Here is a 22,868-nt window from a genome sequence, read left to right on the forward strand (position 1 = left end):
CCCGGAGGCCGCACAGCTTACCAAAACAGTCTGCACAAGAAGACTTCGAAGAACTAAGCCACGAGATTTAGTCGCCAACGCTGTATAATTGTTTGTAAAATATTTATAATTGTTTTTAAATTTCAATGTTAAGGATAGAATAATGTTACTTGTTAGCTTATGCTAGGCGTAATACCATGAAATGTATACAAATTTTATAACGTTTCAATAAAAAAAAAAAAAAAAAAAACTAGCACCACCTGAAGAGTAAAATTTTTAGTACAGAATGTGGCCTATAACCTAACCGAAGATTGTATCTACTTATCATTGAATCTCACAACAACTTCAGTTTATTCGTTCCAGAGATTAGCGCTTTCAAACAGATAGACAAAATTTTTAGACAGACCTTATTTTTCTGCTACATTCTCTGCCTCAACTGCAAACTTTTTTTTCTAATATTTTTGCTGTGCAGCCACTTGCGGCTCTTGCAGTTTTATTACAATACAAATTTGTGTTTCATTTAAGACACCCTGTATTCAACTTTGTGCGGTCGCCGTTGCCGAATGGGTTGGTGCGTAACTACCTTTCGGAGTGCGTAGGTTCGAATCGCCGTGCTTGAAGCACCTAAATGAAGAAAACAGTTTCTGTTATAGCGGTCACCTCTCGGCAGGCAATGGTAAGCCTCCGCGTGTATTTCTGCCATGAAAAAATATCTTCATAAAAAGACAATCTGTCGTTTGGAGTCGACTTTAAACTGTAGGTCCCTCCATTTGTGGCACAACATCAGGACACGACGACAAATAGTAGGAAGAGCTCGGCCAAACACCTAACAGCAGTACACGCGCCGATTATTTATTTATTTTTATTAAACGTTGTGTATATTTTGCATCTCAACTCAAGTTTCAATTCAATTGCTCTGCTTTTTATGTCAACAGCACGATTATCCACTCGCTGTCGCCGTCGGCGGACAATTATCCTTTCGTTATCGCAGTCGGTGCACTAATTACGCCGTTAACGAACAGCACAACAGTTGATCACTTAACAAGCCTTGTTGAGGCTGTTAAAGCTGTCGTTGTTGATTTTAATTAAGCTTCAATTTTTTGCTTGAATTACGCGCATTGCCAATTTTCAGTTATGGCCCATTATCTTAACATTTATGGCAACAGTTACCAGCGACATCTGCATTAACGTTATTTGCATTATTACTCGTTTGTGTATTTGGAATTGAAAAAAATATAGGAATAATTCTTTAATTTCCGTGTTTATTGCTCGCATTTTGGTGTTATCTTTTCATATCATTTCACCCACATTTCTGTTGGCTCGCGTTTGCGTTGATTGCGTTTTTTCCCCACATGCAATTAAGTGAAAATACGTGCGTGGATTCTGCAACATGCAGATATGAGTATGCTTTTTTTATGAGTGTGTGTGTGTGCAGATATGTTTGCATGCATTTCATCTGTCTCATCGCCATTCACTTTTTTCCAACACATTTTTTTCTCTCTCCCAATTGCTGGCCTCCCCTATTTTGCTGCTCTTTTAGCCAAGCGAATTATTATTGCGAATTTTTATTTACATTTTTATGAATTTTTTACCTTTAATGACTTTTTATTATTTCAGCGATATTTGCCATTTTATTTATTATTGTAAATTGCTGAATGCATTTTCATGCATATTAATCAACTCATTATAACTATTGCAAAAAAATGTTCTGCTGTTACACACACATACACATATACATAAACATATACATTATTTTTTGCGCCTTGTACGAATCTTCTTTTATTTCCATTCATTAAAATTGATTGATTTCTGCTGAATTTTTTACAATTTTTTTTCTTTTTTGCAATTAACACAAGCCTTTTTTATTGCTTTTGCTCTCTTTTGCTTGATGCTATTACTAGGGTGATCTGAAAAGTGATCGCCTTAAGCATTGCCAAACACACAAGTGACAGATAATCAGTACAAGCACCACCTGCACAATTGAGTTGTTTTTTTGCGGTGAGTTTGGGTTAAAAATGCCTTCACACCATATAGTAGCCGTCGCTACTACGTGTGTGGTGATTCCACTAAAAACATACCTCCTCTTCTCTTAGATTTTTCCCTCCACCCCGGGACTGCTTCCGCATTGCTTCGAGGTAGCCATCCTAAGAAAGACACTTACTTACTCACCCTGCGCCCAAGGTCGCCTGTTTTGAATAACTTATGCTCAATGCTCTTCGGCATAAGTTTCTATTTCACGTTTCTTTTTTTTTCAGATAATATCCTTTGCGACGGCATGCCATTTTTCTTCGCCTATCATCGTTTTCTCTATAACTTCTTCAGGTGTAAATACACCAATAGCTCGTTGCAGAGCTATTCTCTCTATGTTCCACCTCTCGCGTTTAAAGAAGGTGTGCTCCACATCATCGTACTCAGTATCTCCATATACGCAATTTGGTAGGCGCACTTTTCCCATTCGCCACAAATACTTGCGAAAGGCCCCATATCCGGACAAAAACTGTGTGAGGTGGTAGTTAACCTCACCGTGCTTTCTTTCTGCCCACTTTTTTAGATCGGGTATTAGTCTCGCTGTCCATCTACCTTACCGTTCAGAGTTTCATCTTGCCTGTCAAAGTGTGAGTGTTTGAACTCTAATATCGGAGAAGCGTGGTACTGGGATTGCTGTGTTTTTTGCCTCCCATCTCCGTTTGCGCTCTTGTGCTAGAATATCTATAGGGATGGTTCCGCTGATAACTAAAACCGCTGCATCAGATACTGTTCTGTACGAAGAAGCCACTCTGAGAGCGCAGGTGCGTTGCACAGATTGCAAAGTTTTCCGCCGGCATTGCCCCCTTAGCGAATCTGCCCATATTTCGCATCCGTATTAGAGAATCGAGTTCGTCGTGCCCATTATACGTTTTCGCTTGTTCTACGTTGCACCTCCAAGGGTTGCCACTCAACATGCCGCTTACTTTGGCAGCTCTTGTGGCAGCATGTTTTATGTGCGCCCAGTAAGTTAGCCTTGTGTGTAATTGCACTCCTGGGTATTCGAACACTCTTTTTGTCGATAAAGTGGCACCGAGTACTTGTATATCTACTTCTAATGGGATTCATCGGTTGGTTAGAAGGATTAGTTCTGTTTTCTCTGGGGCCAGCTTTAATCTTTGGTCTTCCGGCCATGTCCAAACTTGGATCATCACCTGATTTACCTTCCTTTTGGCTTCGTCAGTGTTTCGATCGAGTATTACAGCTGCAATAACATCTGTGTCATCAGTAAAGGTAGTTCTCATCCGAGACTTTGTAATGCTTTTCATTGGGGGGGGATTTTTAAGTGGCGGGTCCCAAACGCCGCGCACAACCAGCTATCTTAAAATGCTTCGCCTTCTCACGTTAGCTCGCTCCCGAACGGGTGTTCGGAAGCTACCCAGAGGATACGTGGGCTAATCCCGGACGTTGTGAACTGCTTGAACCATATGCAGAAGAATCGTCCTGGCCACTCCCAAGTCAATGGCGATTAGTAACTTTCCCCACTTGCGTGGACTTCTACACATGGAAACACCCTCCAATCGACATCATCGGCCTTAACAACCGCGCTGTTAGTTCTGCCTTCTCCAAACTGGATAAAGAGGCAAAGCGAATGGGTCTGGTCGTGAACGAGGACAAAACGAAGTACCTCCTGTCTTCAAACACACAGTCGGCGCACTCGCGTATCGGCACCCACGTCACTGTTGCCTGTTATGATATCGAGGTTGTAAAAGACTTCGTTTATTTAGGAACCAGCATTAACATCGATAACAATGCCAGCCTGGAAATCCAACGTAGAATCTCTCTTGCCAACAAGTGCTACTTTGGACTAAGTAGGCAATTGAGTAGTAACAAAACTAACACTCTACAAGACTCTCATCATGCCCGTCCTAACGTATGGCGCAGAAACGTGGACGATGACAACATCCGATGAAGCGACGCTTGGAGTGTTCGAGAGAATGATTCTTCTGCGTAAGATTTTTGGACCTTTGCACGTTGGCAACGGCGAATATCGCAGGCGATGGCAGGATGAGCTGTATGAGCTTTACGACGACATAGACATAGCGCAGCGAATAAAGATCCAGAGTAATCTTGTATTTACTTAATTTTTTTATTTATTATTTTTCGTTATTTTTATTTACATTAGTTTAATTTTAATTTTATATTATTGAAAACTTTTTTTTATTTGATAAAAGATATGCATTGAATAAAGATATGCATTATTTTTTATATATTTCTGTTTATTTTTTTGTTTTTATTTTAGTTTTTTATTTATTTACTGTTTTACTCTATTCCATTTATTTTATTTTTTATCACATTTTGCATTTATTTTAAATAACTTTTAAGTACTTTACGTTTTTAATGTATTCTTAATTTTATCTTATTTATTATTACTCGTTAGTTTTTTTTATTGAAATTTTTTTTTTTTGATTCCATCCTGTTATTTTTTATATTTCTCTATTTTTTTAATTTTAATTTATTTCACTTTGCTTTATTTTATTTCGTTATATTTTTTGTTTATAATTATTTTTTTTACTTCATTTGTTTTAATTTTATTTTGCTGTATTTTATTCCGATTTGTTTTATTTTATTTTTCTGACTCTATTATTTTTTATTCATTTTTTTTTTCTTATTCATAATTTTGTTTCATTAATTTTCTTCCATTGGATATATTTGGTTCGACTATAATCTTGTGCGCTAATTCTGCTAGATCGGCCGTCACACACAATTACACAATTTAATCAGAAGCGTAGACAGAAGCGTTTGGTCCCACCTGAATTTAATTTTCAATTACAAATTATTCGAACTCATATCTAATCTGCCTAACTTCAGTTCTTTGCACTTCTAATTTCCGGTGGTTAGTCAGTCGCAGAAGGCAACACACAAACTCGCACACGTTTTTAAACTACCCAGTAGGAAATTATAGCCGCCAAGACATGTGCTTCTGGAAGGCATAGAATTGAAAATTAAGAAATTGTACAAAAACAAAAAGACAACAGCAAATTCCAACAAAGGAATTGAATTGAATAACGTCAATGACATCTGTGATCAGCGGCCATAATTGATTTTTAATTAGCTTTAATAATATTGTTCTAAATTAATAAATCGCTGTTTGGTATATTCAAATGTATGTTTCGCTTTACTTTCCCCAAACAGGGCATTCAGAAAGGCTGCGGATGATACCCCAAATTTATGTGAATTGCTACTTTTTCAAACTTAGTTCTTCCAAGCTCAATCGACCGGTCTGAGTGTTGATCGCCTTCAATTCATTGATTACTTACCTCGCTTGAACCTATAGAATACTGCTTTCCCCGAATAAAAGTCACAGTAAAGAGTCGACGTTTGTTCCATAATGATTTGCGTTATTTTTCAGTAGCTTTAATTTTCTCAGTAGTTGTTACTTTCGTTTCGATTATCTCATCTTCCGTAAGAACTTCGCAAAGAATAAACCGATTCTACTAAAACTTAGCATTTACGGGCGTACTGAGTTGCCAAGTAGTGCTAATTAAAAAAGAAAAGCACTCCCTTTTCTCTCCAACCGCAATGTGAGTGTGTATGTTTGATATCCGTAAATGCGGAAGTTGTGTACAACTGCAATTTTAGATTTCAAAATTTTACTCTGCACAAGTTTATGGCCATTTGAAATGAAATGCCAATTCCTCTGGTTTTTTTTTTTTTGCTTTTTTTGCTTTTTGCCTCATCATTCCAGTTCTCAGCAGAAATTCCCATAAGCTCTGATGAAGCTGCTGAAAGCAGCATTTATTGAATAAATTTGGCATTTATTGTTGCTGTTATTATTTTTGCGGTTAAAGATATCTCAGCTGTTATTGTTGTTCTTGTAGTTTTTACCCTCAAGCCCAACTGCATCAGCGCTTCCGCCATACTTCGTTGCTTTGCTGAATAGTTGATTGCTTGAGTTCTTGTTGTTTTTGTTATTTTGGTGCATTCGTTTGCAGCCGCTTTGCGGCAGTCTTTTCTTAACTCTTTGCTTGGTTGGTTTTGCTACTTTGTTCACTGGCCGGTTGACTGCGTCTCTGCAAGTCTCTGCTTAGTAGTTAGTAGTGGCCTGGCTTGGTTGACTGCTCAACATTAGCAGTTTTACTTCCTCGGAATTCTGTTATCTTACAATTTACAGCTGCATTGCAAAGAGCACGAATTCTCCGTAAAAGCCGCAATGACAGAAGAAGATAAGCGAAAGATAAATGAAAATATCGCTTTATTTAATTGCCAACTAATCTCTTTAGTTTAATCGTAGAGCTTTTCATTTAAAATTCAATGCAGTTTACTCTGATTGCATCTTGTTTTATATTTTATTAAGAAAAAATTTATAAATTTTTGATTAGACTCCGCAACTAAAAGATGTTCAGGTGTTAAAAAAATATTTAGCTATGAACAGCTATAGCGGCAAATGTATGTATTACCTCCAGGCACTTGCACGTAGGGTCTTGAATCGACCCTGAGCTGTTGGCGTAGACCTTCTCTTTCACGTGGCCCCAAAGAAAAAAGTCACAAGGTGTTAAATCACACGATCTCGGTGGCCAATTTTGATCACCTCTTCGAGAGATAACATGGTCTAGAAAATATTCCCGTAAAAGGTCAATGGTTTCGCTGTTTGTGTGGCACGTAGCGGCGTCTTGTTGAAAATAAACGTTGTCCAGATCAATACCATCCAATTCCGGTCATAAAAAATCTTTAATCATCTCTCGATAGCAATAGTTAACACCTGTTATTGGAAAACCCTTTACAACAAAAACCATATAACACAAAATTTCAAACTTTGTACAACATTTTTCAAAATTTCATCACAACTTGCAACTTTTTAACCAGAATTTCTAAAATTTTTCTGAGTATGCAGTTTAATAGCACATTGAATTTCCGTACTACAAAGTGCAAACTTCTACTGACTACAAAATACCATTAATTTTTGACAATATTTTTTCGCGGATCAGATTGGAGGTACTTTTGACAAATCACGCGTGACAACTGTCAAACTAAATTTATAATTTTTTTCATTACTAATTGACATTTCATCATAAAAGCGTCAATCGCCTCAACAGCGTTAGCAAATAGTACAATTCGTATTACGAAAATCGCCGCTTTATGAAAAGTGTTCATCGCAAGTCCAGGCCAACTCATGGTGTGCAGCGATGGCTACAATTTTTGGCTTAATGGCTACGTCAAAAAGAAAAATTGGCGCATCTTGGCTAAAGAGCAACTCGAAGGCATTCACGAGCAGCCATTCCACCCATTGAAAACCACCGTTTGGTGCGGCCCATAGGCTGGAGGAATCATCATTCCATATTTCTTCAAAGACTAGGCTGGCGCCAATGTAACAGTGAATCGTAACCTCTATCGCGCCATGATAAACTACTTTTTGATACCGAAAATTGAAGCCGGTGATCTCCATAACATTTGCTGGCAACAAGACGGCGCTACTTGCCTACAGCCCGCCAAGCAATGGATTTACTGCGTCATCGTTTAGATATGCGATGTATCTCTCGTTTCGGATGAGAGGATTGGCCACCAAGATCGTGTGATATAACAACTTTGCACTTTTATTTGTGGGGGTATGCAAAATGTAAATGCTTTGTGGATAAACCAGCTCCGACTGAGGTATAGGAGGCCAACATAACTAAAGTTATTCACGAGATACCTACCGAAGTCCTACAGCGAGTAATTCAAAATTGGTCTTAACGGATGGCCGAATTGCGGCCAACATTTGATAAATAAATATCAAGAATGGCTATATGCAAAAATAATAAAGATTGTCCAATTTTCGTTGTTTTATTTCAATTTGAAACCTGCTATCCAACATTTCAATCCGATTTTGTTGCTTCCACTCTACCTACCTTCGGCTTCGATGCATGTCTTCTTGTAAAATCCAAGGTTGGTTAGTTCTTCCAAGTATCTTAGGCACTGAGAAAAAGATAGAGCAGGCATCAATTGTCTTCGATAGTTGTGGATCGCACAATATGGGTGTAAGTTCGTGACCTCTCATCTAAAGTAATTATTCGATATTGTTTGGTTATTTGTTAGATTGGCGTCAGGAAACGCTCGCTAAGAAAATCCACTAAGGCAAAAAAACAAGGTACATAAAGTACAATGAATGTAGTTTTTTGGACTCAGTGTGGCATTTCTGCCCATCCCTTCTCACTCAGCTCTGGCAGTGAATAAATTATGCCATATTTTACATAAACCTGACCGCGTTTGTAATATATTTAGTTCCGAAGACGTGCTCGTGCTGCTGGAGTTGGGCAATCTCCCGAAATTGAAAGCTGGCGGACATTTCAACTTTTCCTAAACCATCACTTCTTCATGGTAGGCTTGTGGGAGGTGTAATATTTTAAACCGAAAATCAGTGAAGCTGTTTAAATGTGAATGAAAGTTGGGTGGGAAAGTTAAAGTTGTGTATTTTTTCACGAACTTTTTAGCCTCCCCTCGTACATATTCTAATAGTTTCAATATCTCAATTGGCCTCACAGCATCGCTTGTAGAACTTTCGTTCATATTGTTAATTAAGAAACCAGCTCCAAGAAGCTTATTTCACTCTTTTTATATCCTATTTGAAGTTTCAATAGTTAATTTCTGCATTGGCAACTGAACTTTTCCAGCTGCACTTCCTCTAGTCACAGTCGGTGCCACGGCTATACTAAAGAGAATTACAGGGTATTTCAAATACAGGTTTGTTTTTCTTTTTTTTGTTTGTTTTTTTTTTTTTTTGTTGGGTGATGAGGGTTTAGAATGCCTTCGCACTTACAGCGATCGTCTTCAACTGCGCCGAATGGTGTAGCCATTAAAACAATCGCACCTCCTCTTCAGGGGAGACTCCGTTCCCGGAACTACTTTGCATTACTTCGGGAAGGCCCAGAACGGTGTCCATTAAATGGGCCAATACTATTCACCCACGTCTGGGTCCACCATATTTGTAGCCGGCTTCATGCAATAGGCTCGTCTTCTAATGTCTCAGTGCCGTTATACCAGTGGTATGTGTGGCATGCTCTCAGGTTCCTCTCAGATGGGCGTATGCATGTTATACGCCATCGAGGTTTCTTTCGCATCTGCAGCAGAGAAGATGTTGCGGTAATATTTTACCGTTTTATGCCGTCGTGAGCACGTGACTCGACCGTCTTTTATTTGTCGTCAGTTCGTAGACAGTCCACCTCCTATCGAGGGCTGATTTGTTTTTCCCTGCGTTTTGCGCTGCCAATCCGCGCGTTGCAAGTGCAGCATTATCCTCTTCGCAAAACTTTTAACTGCGTTCCAACAGCCATGTGATACACACATGTTATTGATTAAGCTGTTTGGGCTCAGCTGTTCGCCCAAGACTAATTCAAGCGTTCGGCGTTCTTCGTTGAAGCGATTGCAGTAGAAGAACACATGCTCCGCGCTTTCTATTGCATTGTTGCAGCTTGGACAGAACGAAGTGTTCTCAATGTGAAAACGATGGAGGTACTCCAAGAAACATCCGTGACCGCTCAATATTTGGGTTAAATAGTGGTCTACGTCACCGTGCCTTCTGGTCACCCATTGGCTGATTTTGGGGATAAGTATATATAGGTGCAACGTCCGTTAACAGACGAGTCCCATCTGCTTTGCCATTTTTCTAACGAATGTAGACGTTCTGCAGCTTTCGCTGCAGTTGTCGGCTTTACTCCTTGTCTGTCATAAAGTTGCCCCATTTCCTGCACAAGTATATTTATCTGATACGGTCCTGTATGCGCACGCGCCTCTTACTGCATTTCGCCGGTGCACTTGAGCTACTGGTCTAACATTCGATGGCTTAGCTCCTGCCCATATAGGAGCAGCATATAAGATGACTGAATCCGCCACACTTGCCAGGAGGTGCCTTCTGGCGCCTTGCGGTCCGCTTATGTTTGGAAGAATTCTTGTAAGAACACCATTGACTGCCGCTGCTTTGGATCCCACAGTTGCTAAATGTTGCTTAAAGCAGAGCCGTGCATCAATCATTACACCTAAATACTTTATTGCCTCTTGCGACAATATTTCATGGCCACCTATTCGCTATTTCATGCACTCTTTTTTTCTTCGCGCAGTGACGAGGACCGCTTCTGTTGTTTGTACGGCCAACTTCAGCCCCGTCGCATACAGGTTTGTTTGACTATTAATAACGACCATTAGCTTGACATCTACTCTGTTGAATGCAACCTATCGGTTCGGTAAAAATCTATTAATATCATGGAATTCTTTCGCATGGGACTTGTTTTCCAAGTAACAGAAGATTCCCACGAAACGAAGTTATACCGGAGGTATGCGTATTGAAGATGTTAATAAGTAAATAAAAATAAAAAAAAAATTTGTACGAAATCATAATAAATGTCTTACAGTGAGAGAGAGAGAGAGAGAAAGAGTTATTTAGTAATATTTAATAATATTTTCCTCTTATTTAGGAATCATATTTTTTCTTTTGGTCACTGCTAGCTTTCACCTACTGAAGTAGTGAGTACGTGAGTATTCTCAAAATATATCCATAATTTATAAAAATTAATTTCATTCTTTTTGCTTCATTTTAAAAACCTATTTGTATTCGGATCACCTTGCATAGTCCCTTATTTTTATATATTTGAATATTAACTACTTGTAATAATGAGGATATCACATCCGTGCTAAACCAAAGCCACAATTAAGTTCGTTGCACAAAAATAATTGCAATAAAAATAATAATAATAAAATTTGCTAGTACACCTTTTGCATGCGTCTCGCTTCACTTCACTTCATTAAACTTTATGTCCACCTGACTCAAGTAAATTACCGCTTAAGTTGGGCTTGATAGGGCTCAAGGGACATCAAATCCTCTTTAAGTAGTTTACAAAACTTTTACCATGGAATTTGCAGAACGTTAGGAATATTGCAAGCGGGAAGGAGATGCGAGATGTGCGGCATCGCTGCGCGATACCAAAACTTAACGAGTAACAAATAATCAATTATATAAACAAGAGGTGGATGCGTTCAATCTGAACGTCGAAGCGCAAATATAGACAAATAAGAGAAACAAGTCTAATAAGTAAGTTAAAAGTGGCTATGGAGATAGTAGAGTGGGAAGAAGGTAGATGGAGAAAAAAGAGTTGAAAAGGGCTTTTCACTTATTGTTTTATGTTTTCACAATTTTTTGTAATGAAGCTGGATGTAGTTAGAATGCTTTGCGGGTGCACTGAGATAAAAGTGCAATTACTATTCTCGCGTCACCCTACGTTAGTGTGCCCACAAGAATATTAAACTCAACTGCCATACGTACGCACAGGTACGGTATGTCAAGGGGTCTCCAATAAGAGGTGTTATTTTGATATTCAAAGAAAAATGCTATTTTTTAATATAAATGATCATTATAAAGAGAGAAGAGAAGATATGCCGGTAATAGTGGAAAATAACATCAGGCAAATGACCACCACGACTACGCTTACAGGACAATATCCTTTTCATGAAATTTTCCATAACCGAATTGCAAAGTGGCTGCCCTACGAATTCCATCTTTGAGGTATTGAATCGACCCTGAGCTGTTGGCGTAGACCTTCTCTTTCACGTGGCCTCAAAAAATAAATTAACAAGGTGTTAAATCACACGATCTCGGTGGTCACTTGTGATCACCTCTTCGAGAGATAATACGGTCCGGAAACTTTTCCCGTAAAATATCAATGGTTTCGCTGCTTGTGTGGCACATAGCGCCATCTTGTTGAAAATAAACGTTGTCCAGATCAATACCATTCAATTTCGGCCATAAAAAATCGTGAATCATCTCTCGATAGCGCAATCCTAATCCTGGACCCATTCGTGACTTTCAAACATAGCAAAAATTACATAAAAAAGCATAGAAAACCTAAGTAGCACAGCGAGACATGACATAACATAACATAACACAAAACAACACACAAAATTCACAAATTCAACATATAATTGCATAGAGTATCACAGCATAACCGTACAATAGTACATAACGTAACATTATGCAACATAACACAACGTACCAGAATGCAAGAGAACATAACATAACATAACTAAAAAAAAAAATTAATAAGAAAAAACACAAAAAAAATGTAAATAACTAAACAAACTTTAATGTCAAAAGATAACATAACATAAAAGACATAACGAAAAGCATTATAACATAGCATCGCCTGAAGATAACTAACAAATATATTGAATAACAAAATATAACATAAAGTAAAAAAACATAAATTTTGTTTTGTTTTCTCAATAGCATGTAACATAATGTTACCAAACATAACATTGCATACCATTACATTATGCAGCATAACATTAGGAAACATAATAAAACATAGCATAATAAGAAATTTTAAAAAATTCTACATAACAATAGGCATACACAAAATAGGCACACTGTATCTCTTAACATAAAAGCAATAACATAACATAAAGTGACATAGCATAAACGAACAAAGCATAAAAAAGAATAAACAGAAAAGCTCTTAACGTTAACAAAGAAATATATTACCTACATAAAATAAGGTATTATGTTATGTGTTGTATTACAACGTAACATAGCATAACAAAACATAGCATAGCATATCATTACATTATACAGCATAACATTAGGAAGCATAATACAAATAAAATAAATACCATATAACACTATGTTTTGCAACTTAGAAACAATAACATAAAAACACAAACCAAGAAATACTATATAACATAACATGATATAACATAAGGCAAGGTGGCATAATAAAATATAACATAGCATGAAAAAATGTATATAGGCTAAAATTATTGTAAAATGTAAGTCCATAATGATACATAACATAACATAGCATAATAAAAAAAAACATAAGAAAGCATAGAACAACATAAGAGAGCATAATACAACATCACATTACGAGAAAGCATACAAGTTAATATTATTAAATTAAAGCAACACATAAAAAAACATAATACATAACATAAGCAAACATAAGCAAACATAACACAACATTGCCTAACGGCAATAAATAGTATGCAACGTAAAACAATTTAACTAAAACACCACAATTTATAACATATAAAAACATAATGCAACCTAATTGCAACACAATAAAACATAACATAACATTACAAAGTGTACTTAGCATAAAATTAAAGCACAACGTTGGACTTTACTCAACATAACATAACACAACATAGCATAACATAACATAACATAAGAAACATATGAAAGCATAGGACAGCATCACATAATGACAAGAAATAGTATATTACATAATACTTTTAAATTAAAATGACACAACCGATAACATACCAAAACATAATACAACATAAGAAAGTTTAACACAACATCACATAACGACAATGAAGGGTATACAATATAATACTTTTAAATTAAAACGGCACAACCCGTAACATACCAAAACATAATACAACATATCATGCCACTAAATGGTAGCTACGTCGGCCGCAGACTAGCATAAAATATATAATAAAAACATTACAAAACACACCTCAAATTAGCATAACGAACGCGCGTTTCTATTTAGAATAAGGCTTAATTGCCCTCCATTTCGTTGCACTTTTATATACGAAACCTTTCTAAAGAAGACATTTTTTCCAATAATTCCTACTTACAGCCTTCAATTTTTTCCCCCTAAAAGCCATCCATCCGTCCATCCATTAGATGATATTAAGTAATAACTCAATATCGCTGATTTTCCGCTTAGGCAGTTGCGGTAGATGAAAAGCATTGGTGTATATGCACACACAAGGCCCAGCAACAACACGCCGCCGCTAGCCTTCGCTCAATTACGTCCGGCAATCGGTTGATCAATTTAGCCTCGCCATTCATTCCGCCTTTGTGGTTTCCATGACAAGCCGCTGCAGTGGTCCTCCTTCCAACTTTTGTTTGCAACACCTCGGGGAAGGCAACATACAAATCCCTTTCCACCACTTTGGCAACACCTTTTGGAACATCTTCGTAAACCAGCGTAGCAGATACATAGATTTTCCAGTTTTCATCGTTGTTGTTGTTGTTGCTCATTCGTTTCATACGTTTTTGTTCTTGGTTACGCTTCGGTTAATTTGAGTTTGTTCGCCAACTAACTAACCATAAGCATTAGCTATTAGCCATTGCACTTGACTGCAATTGAGTTTGTTGACCACACAACCTGAGCAAAATACAAAATCAGAAAAACAAAAAAAAAGCAACAATCGATTACATAGCAACAATAACAGCAACATAGTTGCGTATGGCAGAACAGCAAACATGCAGCCACCACAGGCAGAGATGCACGTGTTTGTGTGTGTGTATGCCGGTGTGTGTGAATGTATGCATTTAGGTACTAATCAACAGATCGTAATTTTTCATAACTTTTTTCTTTTGTTTCTAGCTACATAAACGCATATGCAAGCATAGGTCTGTGTGTATGTATTTATGTAGAAAAGTATTGGTTTGCGCTGTGTTTCCCGTCGTTGGCCGCCAATAACCGGTTTGATTCTTTGTTAGCTTTTCTCATCAATTTCAAATGCGCATTCGCTGTAAATAGCTAACCATTGAGGGTTATAGCGTGCATATGCAAGTGAATATGTAAGTGTATGCCCGTGATTTGAAAGTTCACAAAGGAAAATTGAAAAGTGCGAATTCTACTACACTGAACGAAATGAATTAGTAAAAAGATAGAGCTCTGAGTAAATTATGGACGTAAAATATAGCAACTGAGGTATAAAAATGTGGCATGAACTATGCCTATGTATGTGTACCTAGTGCCCAGACTAAGTGAACTGCTAGTAGAAATAGGGGAAGCTCCGTGTGCTCTGACAAGCCTCATGAGGACCTCAGGCAATATTGTGTAGGGTTCATCGATCCAAACAGGATCATAACGCAATTTCTTACTGCAAGTTGACTGCGATGTGTATGAGGAGCGAATAGGCTATAAAACTGCATACCTAAAATATTTCTGAAATTCTGAAAAAAATTTTGAAATTTGGAAAAAAAAAATTTTGAATTTTTCTTAAATTTTGCGCAAAGTGTGAACGGTTGATTTAAATGGTATTCGTTGTAAAATGGAGTGTATTTAAACAAAAAAAAAATTAAAAACTAATTGTTAAAACTCCCTAACACATCCACAATTAATCATCCAATTTTGCTTTCGAAAAACTTTTTTGCCAAAAAAGAAAAAATGATTTTGAGTTATGTGTTTTTACATTTACACGCTCCATTGCTTGCCTATTTGTGTACTGCAGCTGTCCAGTTCACAATTGTCAAATATGATTGACGCGCGACTCCAATTGCAAGAAATATAAATCTTCCGATAGGGCGATTAATTTTGCGCCACCTTGTAAAATCTGCCTTTCCTTGATTTGCACTTTTTAATCATTCACTTTTTTAGTCAATCCAACGTAGAACCTCTCTTGCCAACAAGTGCTACTTTGGACTAAGGAGGCAACTGAGCAGTAAAGTCCTCTCTCGACGAACAAAACTAACACTCTACAAGACTCTCATCATGCCCGTTCTAACGTATGGCGCAGAAGCTTGGTCGATGACAACATCCGATGAAGCGACGCTTGGAGTGTTTGAGGGAGAGATTCTCCGTAAGATTTTTGGGCCTTTGCACGTTGGCAACGGCGTATATCGCAGGCGATAGAACGATGAGCTGTATGAGCTTTACGACGACATAGATATAGTGCAGCGAATAAAGATCCAGCGGCTACGTTGGCTAGGTCATGTCGTCCGTATAGATACACACGCTCCGGCTTTGAGAGTATTCGATGCGGTACCAGCTGGTGGTAGCAGAGGAAGAGGAATGCCTCCTCTGCGTTGGAAAGATCAGGTGTAGAAGGACTTGGCTTCACTTGATGTGTCCAATTGGCGCCGGTTAGCACGAGAAAGAAACGACTGGCACGCTTTGTTAAACTCGGCCAAAATCGCGTAAGCGGTTATCGCGCTAATTAAGAAGAAGTCATTCTGATAGAAAATGATGCACCACTTTGCGCCACCTTGTAAAATTTGCTTTTCCTTCGAAAAAACTTGATTTTCACGTGTTTAGTCATTCTGATAGAAAATTATGCTCTACTTTGCGCCACCTTGTAAAATTTGCTTTTCCTTCGAAAAAACTTGATTTTTACTTCTTAGGGATTCATATAGAGAATGTTGCACTCTGTTTAATGAAACTAATTTGAAAATATTGTATATATTATGTAAATATAATGGAATTTGAAAAATGTTCTGCTTCCATCTTAGGCTTTAAGCAACCATATTTTTGTTCCCTTTAAAATATTATAAAAAGGCAATTTTCGTATGAAAAGCAGGTACTGGCGGTTCTTTACTTCCCAGTGTATACCAACATTTGCCTGTGTAATTTTTTCTTTCTTTTAATAATTATTTCTTATTCTCTTCATAAGCTGTGCTCAGAGTTGGAGGTCAACCACTTTTCCTTTATTTTTACCTGCAATTCATGCCTGCGTCATGCCTGAGGCTTGTGTAGACTGACAACTTTTTGTTTTGTATTGTTTTTGTGTTAGAGATAGAGAACAGACTAATGAAAGCATTCACGTGAAGAAATAAATAGATGCACCTTTGGTTCAGAAGAGTGTCTGTTCTGATTGTCATTCACAAGAGACCCGAACGGAAATGAAATAAATCGAAATTTATGCAATTACTGGCATTTGAATGTTGGTGTAAGGGTTTTTTTATGCATGTCACTGGTTTTTTCAATGACCTTCATTAACGAAACTTGAAATCGTGATTATCATTTTTATCTTTTGTCTTCTTCTTTAACCCCAATCATCGGGCACTTGTTGCCTGTATTGAAAATTGGGATAAGTGCAACAGCAATTCGACTTGGAATTGGTACGGTTTTGGCCATTTCTCTTAGTTGCTGTACTGAATTTTATCACAAATTGTGAATACAGTGAAATGCGAATTGTTTCACTCTTTTTCACAAGTCTCTCACAGATTAGCCGCTTGAAGCTGCGCTCGTGAAGAGTCTGTTCAGATCTATGGATCTTTTAACAGATTGTGAGCTAGTCCTTAGCAACCTAAGATTCTGACTGTCTAGAACGAGGACGAGTTTGAGGAGGAAATGATTCGCTGTTCAGCAAATTTTCCGACATACCAATTAACACTTTTGTGCGCTTCTCCTTAATGAATGTTGACGCTTTGGGTTCCGTCAGTAAAGATCTTAAACTCATCATCACTTAGTACAATACCAGTAATCTCTGTAAAAATGGGAATCTTCTTATGTCTCAGAAGAATAAAACAACCTCATCCGTCTGTGAAGATCGGATGCTGCCACTCAGAAAAATATCAGGCACCATCCATATGTAGATCGGAATTTTATCGGCCTTTAGTATAATTCAGAAACTCATTCAACTCATTCACTTCAGATGGAAGAGTGAAATGTGACCAAAGTCAATCTGCTAGTTCTGATGGTTGCATATTTTATGTTCAACCCTCTTTTTATTTAAGATAAAGGAGGCAATGGTCATGACCCGGTACCCAGTCTATAAGACTCGCTAAATTTCTTAAAGAACTCTTCTCTACTGTACATTTTAAAATTTCAAGCTGTGGTAAAATTGTCTCGGTTGTAAGGAACAAATCAACAACAAAATCAACAATCGTTCACATTGACAAACATGAAACGACGGGGCGTCTGGAGTCTCACGGCAGTCATAACGGGCTTTTGGTCTGTCGTGGAACAAGCAGCCGAAATGGGCATTCCTCACAACACATACTGCAATTGTAGCGGAAACGATTTTCCATTCCCTCTGTAAATGCCCTGCCTTAGGAAGGAGAGAATTTCAAGCCTGGGCAAACCACTGTCACGTCAGCAACGTCACGTCGAAAAGTGAAAAGGCGACTTAAGCGAAATCCCCGACGAAGTGCCAATCAAATGGCGAAAGAACTGAAAATATCTGAACATAGCATCCGTCGCATACTGAAAAATTATGTCAAAGTCAAGCCTTACAAGATCCAAGAGGCGCATGATCTCACACCAAAGCAGCAACAAATCAGGTTTGAGAGAGCGAAAGAGTTGATTTGCTTAGCCAAAAGCGGGCAAATTCCGAACATTGCGCTTTCTGGCGAGAAAATTTAAAATAAAAAGTTAGCAATTCGTTAACTCCCAAAACGATTGGGTTTATTTGACCGACCGTTCATAAGAGAATTTGAGTCATCGACTGGCCACCAGGAGGCAGCACCTGCTACAGGTAATGGCTTGGGTCGCTCTAACCGCAGATGGGCGCTCGCCAATCGTTTTATCGAGCCCGGCGTCAAGGTAAATGCGAAATATTATCAGGAAAGTATTCGGGAGGTTTCTCTGAAGCCCGACAAACATTTCGGTGGCATGGACGTTACAACAGGAGTACTGGCACCGTCTCACAAAGCTCGAGTGAATCAAGAATGGCTAAAAAACAACGTTCCGAACTTCATAACATCCACACATGGGCTTTCAAATTCACCAGACGCGAATCCGATAGATTATTCTCCTTGGGTCATTTTGGAGAGCAGGTCCGAACTAAAAGATTCACCAGTCTCGAGGTACTGAAAACGCCATTGATCGCAAGTAGGCCAAAATACTTGCGAGTCACATTCGGACAGGTTGCGATTCGTTTCTGATCACGGCAACGGCACTAGCAAACATCACGGAAGAGTTTATTACAATCCAAAAAATTCAATGGGTATTAAACACTTTGGACCCATTTAAATCGCCAGGCATTGACAGAATCTTTTCAGCCATGCTCCAAAAGATGAGCAATCTTTTGGTACCATGGCTAAAAGCGATACACACAGGATGTCTGAGGCTTGGCTATATACCTGTTGTATTTATACCGAAAGCGGGTAAGAACAACCTGATACTCTCAAAGAACCTGTTAGGTTGTAGAATAATAAGTGCGGAACGGCACGATGCTAAACTCACTAAAGTAGCATGCGAGGATACGCTACAGGGTGGTGTTCTCGCGCCACTTCTTTGGTTACTCGCCGTTAATGAGTTACTAAAGAAATTTGAAGGTACGGCATCGAAACTACTAGCATGTGCAGATGACATAGCCATAGTAGTGGCAGGCAAATTCTTAAACATCGTGAGTGACGTAATGAATAATACACTCGCAGTAGTGCACAAATGGACAACACAGGCAGGCCTAGGGATAAATGCTGATAAAACGGATATGATACTTTTCACTAGAAGGTACAAGATCCTCTATCGGCAACCCCCGTTGCTAAACGACGTGAAACTAACTCTTAAAAAACACACAAAGTACCTTGGAGTGATTTGGGATAGTAAACTATTATGAAAAAAAAGGCTAGCAACGCACTATACGCACGTCAAAAGATGCTGGGAGCTACATGGGGTCTATCTCCTGCTATGATGTATTCGTGCTACTCAGCTGTAGTAAAGCCAATATTACTATACGGTGCTCTGGTGTGGTGGACTGCCCTAAGAAAGCCGACATATAAAAAGCCTATGGAAAGTATTCAAAGTCTTGGTGCACTCTGCACAACAGGTGCATTGAGAACTACTCCAACGGCTTGAAAGAATACTCAACTTGTCACCGATTGATATTGCGGCGGAATGCCTAGCAGCTAAATCCGCCGTAAGACTCAGTGCGACAGACGAATTTACCTGTAAAACATTCGGACATAGCTCAATAGGCATTAGTTATAGGGTCCAAACGGACTATATGACTCCGAAATGCAATTGGGTGAAGAAATTCCGAACAACAATAGAAGAAGAAGGATGGAAGAAAAGAATGAAACCTAACCCAAATACTCTTAATATATTTACTGATGGCTCGGAACTGTTAGACGGAGTAGGAGCAGGGATCTATTGCGCACAGCTAGGCATCAGGCAGCCATTTAAGCTTCCTGACCACTGAAAGATTCAAGCAGAAGTCTTTGCTGTAGGTTAGGCTGCAGAAATAGCATTCGCAATGACATCAAGCAACTCCAAAATAAATATATACGTTGACAGCCAAGCTGCGATAAAAACAATAAACTCATATGAAATTTCATCTAGAAATGTTCTAAGAAGCAGTGAAGCCATAGAGAGATTAGCCGTAGACAGACGGTTGCATATCTATAGGGCACCCGGACATAAGGGCATTGCAGGAAACGAAATTGTAGATGAGATTGCAAAAGCGCTGTTTCGAACAAGAAAACGACATACTGAAACCTTCAAATACGGTATACAAAAACATCGCTGCGGACATGAAAATACGGATAGATAGGAGGTGGAATAATCGAGCCACTTGCAAAACCGCGAAAATCATGTGTACACAGAGTGCAGATAAATACGTACGATTCGTACTAGCTCTGTCTAGCAAAGAAAGTAGAACTATTGTAGATATGCTGACAGGCCACAATTTGTTATCGGCGGACGCATACAAGATAGGAATCACAAACAACGATAGCTGCAGATTTTGCAATGAACTAGAAGAGAGGGAAACGCTAGAACACCTTCTATGTTCTTGCCCTGCATTAGCTAGAATCAGACTAAAACGATTAGGAGCTTTACAATATGAGAAGTTTACTTAGATTCGCAAAGACGCAGATGTATTACAAGAAATATACTACAAAGAAACTGAAGCAACTAGCTCCATCTGGTAACACTAAGGATCAATAGGTCTATGTGATGGCTTTCAGCCAGCCAGGTCAACCTAACCTAACCCAATTGCTTACACTTCGAGTGCCGGACCCTGTAAGTTGGAGTATGAAGCAAGGCACTTAGTTGGAGAGAAAAGTCATTAGTTTTATATGCGGCGGTCGCAGCAAGGTAATTACTAAACAAATTTTAAAAATGTTTACTCTTTTACAACAAAAACTGCATACAATAAAGCAAAGAATGGCAGTTGTTGTACCGTTTGCTGCACCGATTGCTACACTTAGGTAGGTAGGTAGGTTGGGTGGTTGTCGTAAAGACACACTTAGACCTTTCGCAGGTCCATTGTGATACCACTGGAGCTTATCCTTACCCTACGTGCTCCTTTTCAAACCATCTGGTAACTTTAATAAACGAGCAGAGCTTCGTTAGTTTTAGATGTGCTACGCCCGCTACATCGGTTAAAAATGCTGTATCAAGAGTGCGCAGCCTTCTCATAGCTTAGCTTTCACATTCACATAAAAGATGTCTGACTGTTTCCTCTTCTTCTGTATTAAGACAGCTTCTACAGAAATCGAAGTAAGGGAGTTTTAACCTTCTAGCGTGGCTGCCTATTAGACAATGTCCAGGTAATACCGCTATACTTTTTCTTATAGCTTCTCTGTTAAATCTTAACAAGATTTTCGATCGATCGCTGTTCCAGTTCGGCCATGTCTGTCTGCTTAGTTCGCATGTTGTAAGGTTTTGCCAGCTTGTATTTACCTTTTAGATGGTTTCCCTGTCTATAAGTAAATTACAAGTGGCTATAGGTGTGGGTATCAGCGCCTTATCCGGTTCGAGATCGAGCGTTGTACCGGTTCTTGCAAGTTCATCCGCCTTGCAGTTTCCTGCAATATTCCTGTGGCCAAGCACCCAGATAAGGTGCACATTGTAGCACTTAGATACATCATTTAGAAGTTTAAAACATTCTAAAACTGTTCTTGGCGTATGTGTTTTAGGTTTAAGCGCTTTTATTGCGGCTTGACTGTCCGAGTATATGAATATTTCATTTGTGAATAATACTCTCGTTTTTATTACCGTAAGTCCCTCGTTTATGGCAGTGAGTTCCGCCTAAAATACACTGCAATGATCAGGTAGGCGAAATGATTGGTATACTCCGAGTTTATCGGAGTAAACCCCTCCACCTACTTTGTTGTCTAGTTTTGAGCCAACTCTGTAGATGTTTATATCATTTTTCTTAACAATAAGTCCGTTATCCCATTCCTCTTTGGAAGGAAATACTGTGACGAAGGATTTATTTAAGTTTATATCCCTGGTCGTACAGAAATCCGTTTTGCCAGGAATGCAGTGGAATTGTTCTAAAATTGAGGAGTGCCCTCTTTGGTACGTTCTGAGTAGGTCGATTTCTCTTAGTCTGAGAGTTGCTTTGGCTGCTGTTTGCTTAATGAATTGCTCTATTGGTAAAAGGTTAAGCTTAATATTTAGTGCCTCTGTGGGTGTAGCCCTAAGGGCCCCGCAGATGCAAAGACTGGCCATTCTTTGTACGTGTGCCATGGTTCTTTTAATGTACAATTTATCTAGATCTGGCCACCATACTAATATGCCGTATGTTAGGATTGGTCTGACAATTGCTGTGTAAAGCCAATTTACGATAGATGGGGAAATACCCCAACTTAGTCATATCAGCTGTTTACAAGAGTAGAGTGCTATTGTCGCTCTTTTTACTCTATCTTCGACATTTGCCTTCCAACTTAGTTTTCTGTCTAGTATTAGACCTAAGTAGCGGGCCACATCACTGAATGACAATGCCGTTCCACCTAGAGTCGGGGGAGCTATATTTGGAATTTTATGTTTCCTGGTAAACAGGCTGAGTTCAGTTTTATTGGGGTTGACGCTTAGCCCATTTGCTTTTGACTAGTTTTCAACCATGTTTAGTAAGTCTTGCATGACTTCTCTAAGCGTATTGGGAAATTTCCCCCTTACTACCATTGCAACATCATCCGCATTTGCTCTCTCCTCTAGGCTCACCGCCTTGAATTGTTCCACTGCTAACTTTTTTCTTGATCTCTGAAGCCCCTCGGGTTGCGATCACAAATCTGCTCAAGAGCATGTTCTTGATGAACTTAACCAGAGCGCCAGAGATCCCGAAATCCGTCGTAGGATGTTGTTGCATGCGCCCTCGTTATCAAGGAAGGCTACCAGTGTGAATTCTCTATTATAAATTGACTTCTCGATTTCTGTAACAAGTGAGTTAAGTGCTGTTTCAGTAGATTTCCCTTTACAGTACGCATGTTGTGAGATACTAAGCTTATTAGGGCTGACGTTAGCCTTAAATGCTCTTTTTTTATT

General features: G+C 38.7%; 1 protein-coding gene across 5 annotated transcripts in view; it reads left to right on the forward strand.

Annotated features, from left to right (window-relative positions):
* LOC128868759 (putative polypeptide N-acetylgalactosaminyltransferase 9) overlaps window positions 1-22,868 on the forward strand; it is a 363,662-nt gene that overhangs the window by 229,713 nt on the left and 111,081 nt on the right. The gene's annotated exons all lie outside the window — the stretch shown is intronic.

This window comes from Anastrepha ludens, chromosome 6 (assembly GCF_028408465.1).
Source record: "Anastrepha ludens isolate Willacy chromosome 6, idAnaLude1.1, whole genome shotgun sequence".
Lineage (NCBI taxonomy): Eukaryota > Metazoa > Arthropoda > Insecta > Diptera > Tephritidae > Anastrepha > Anastrepha ludens.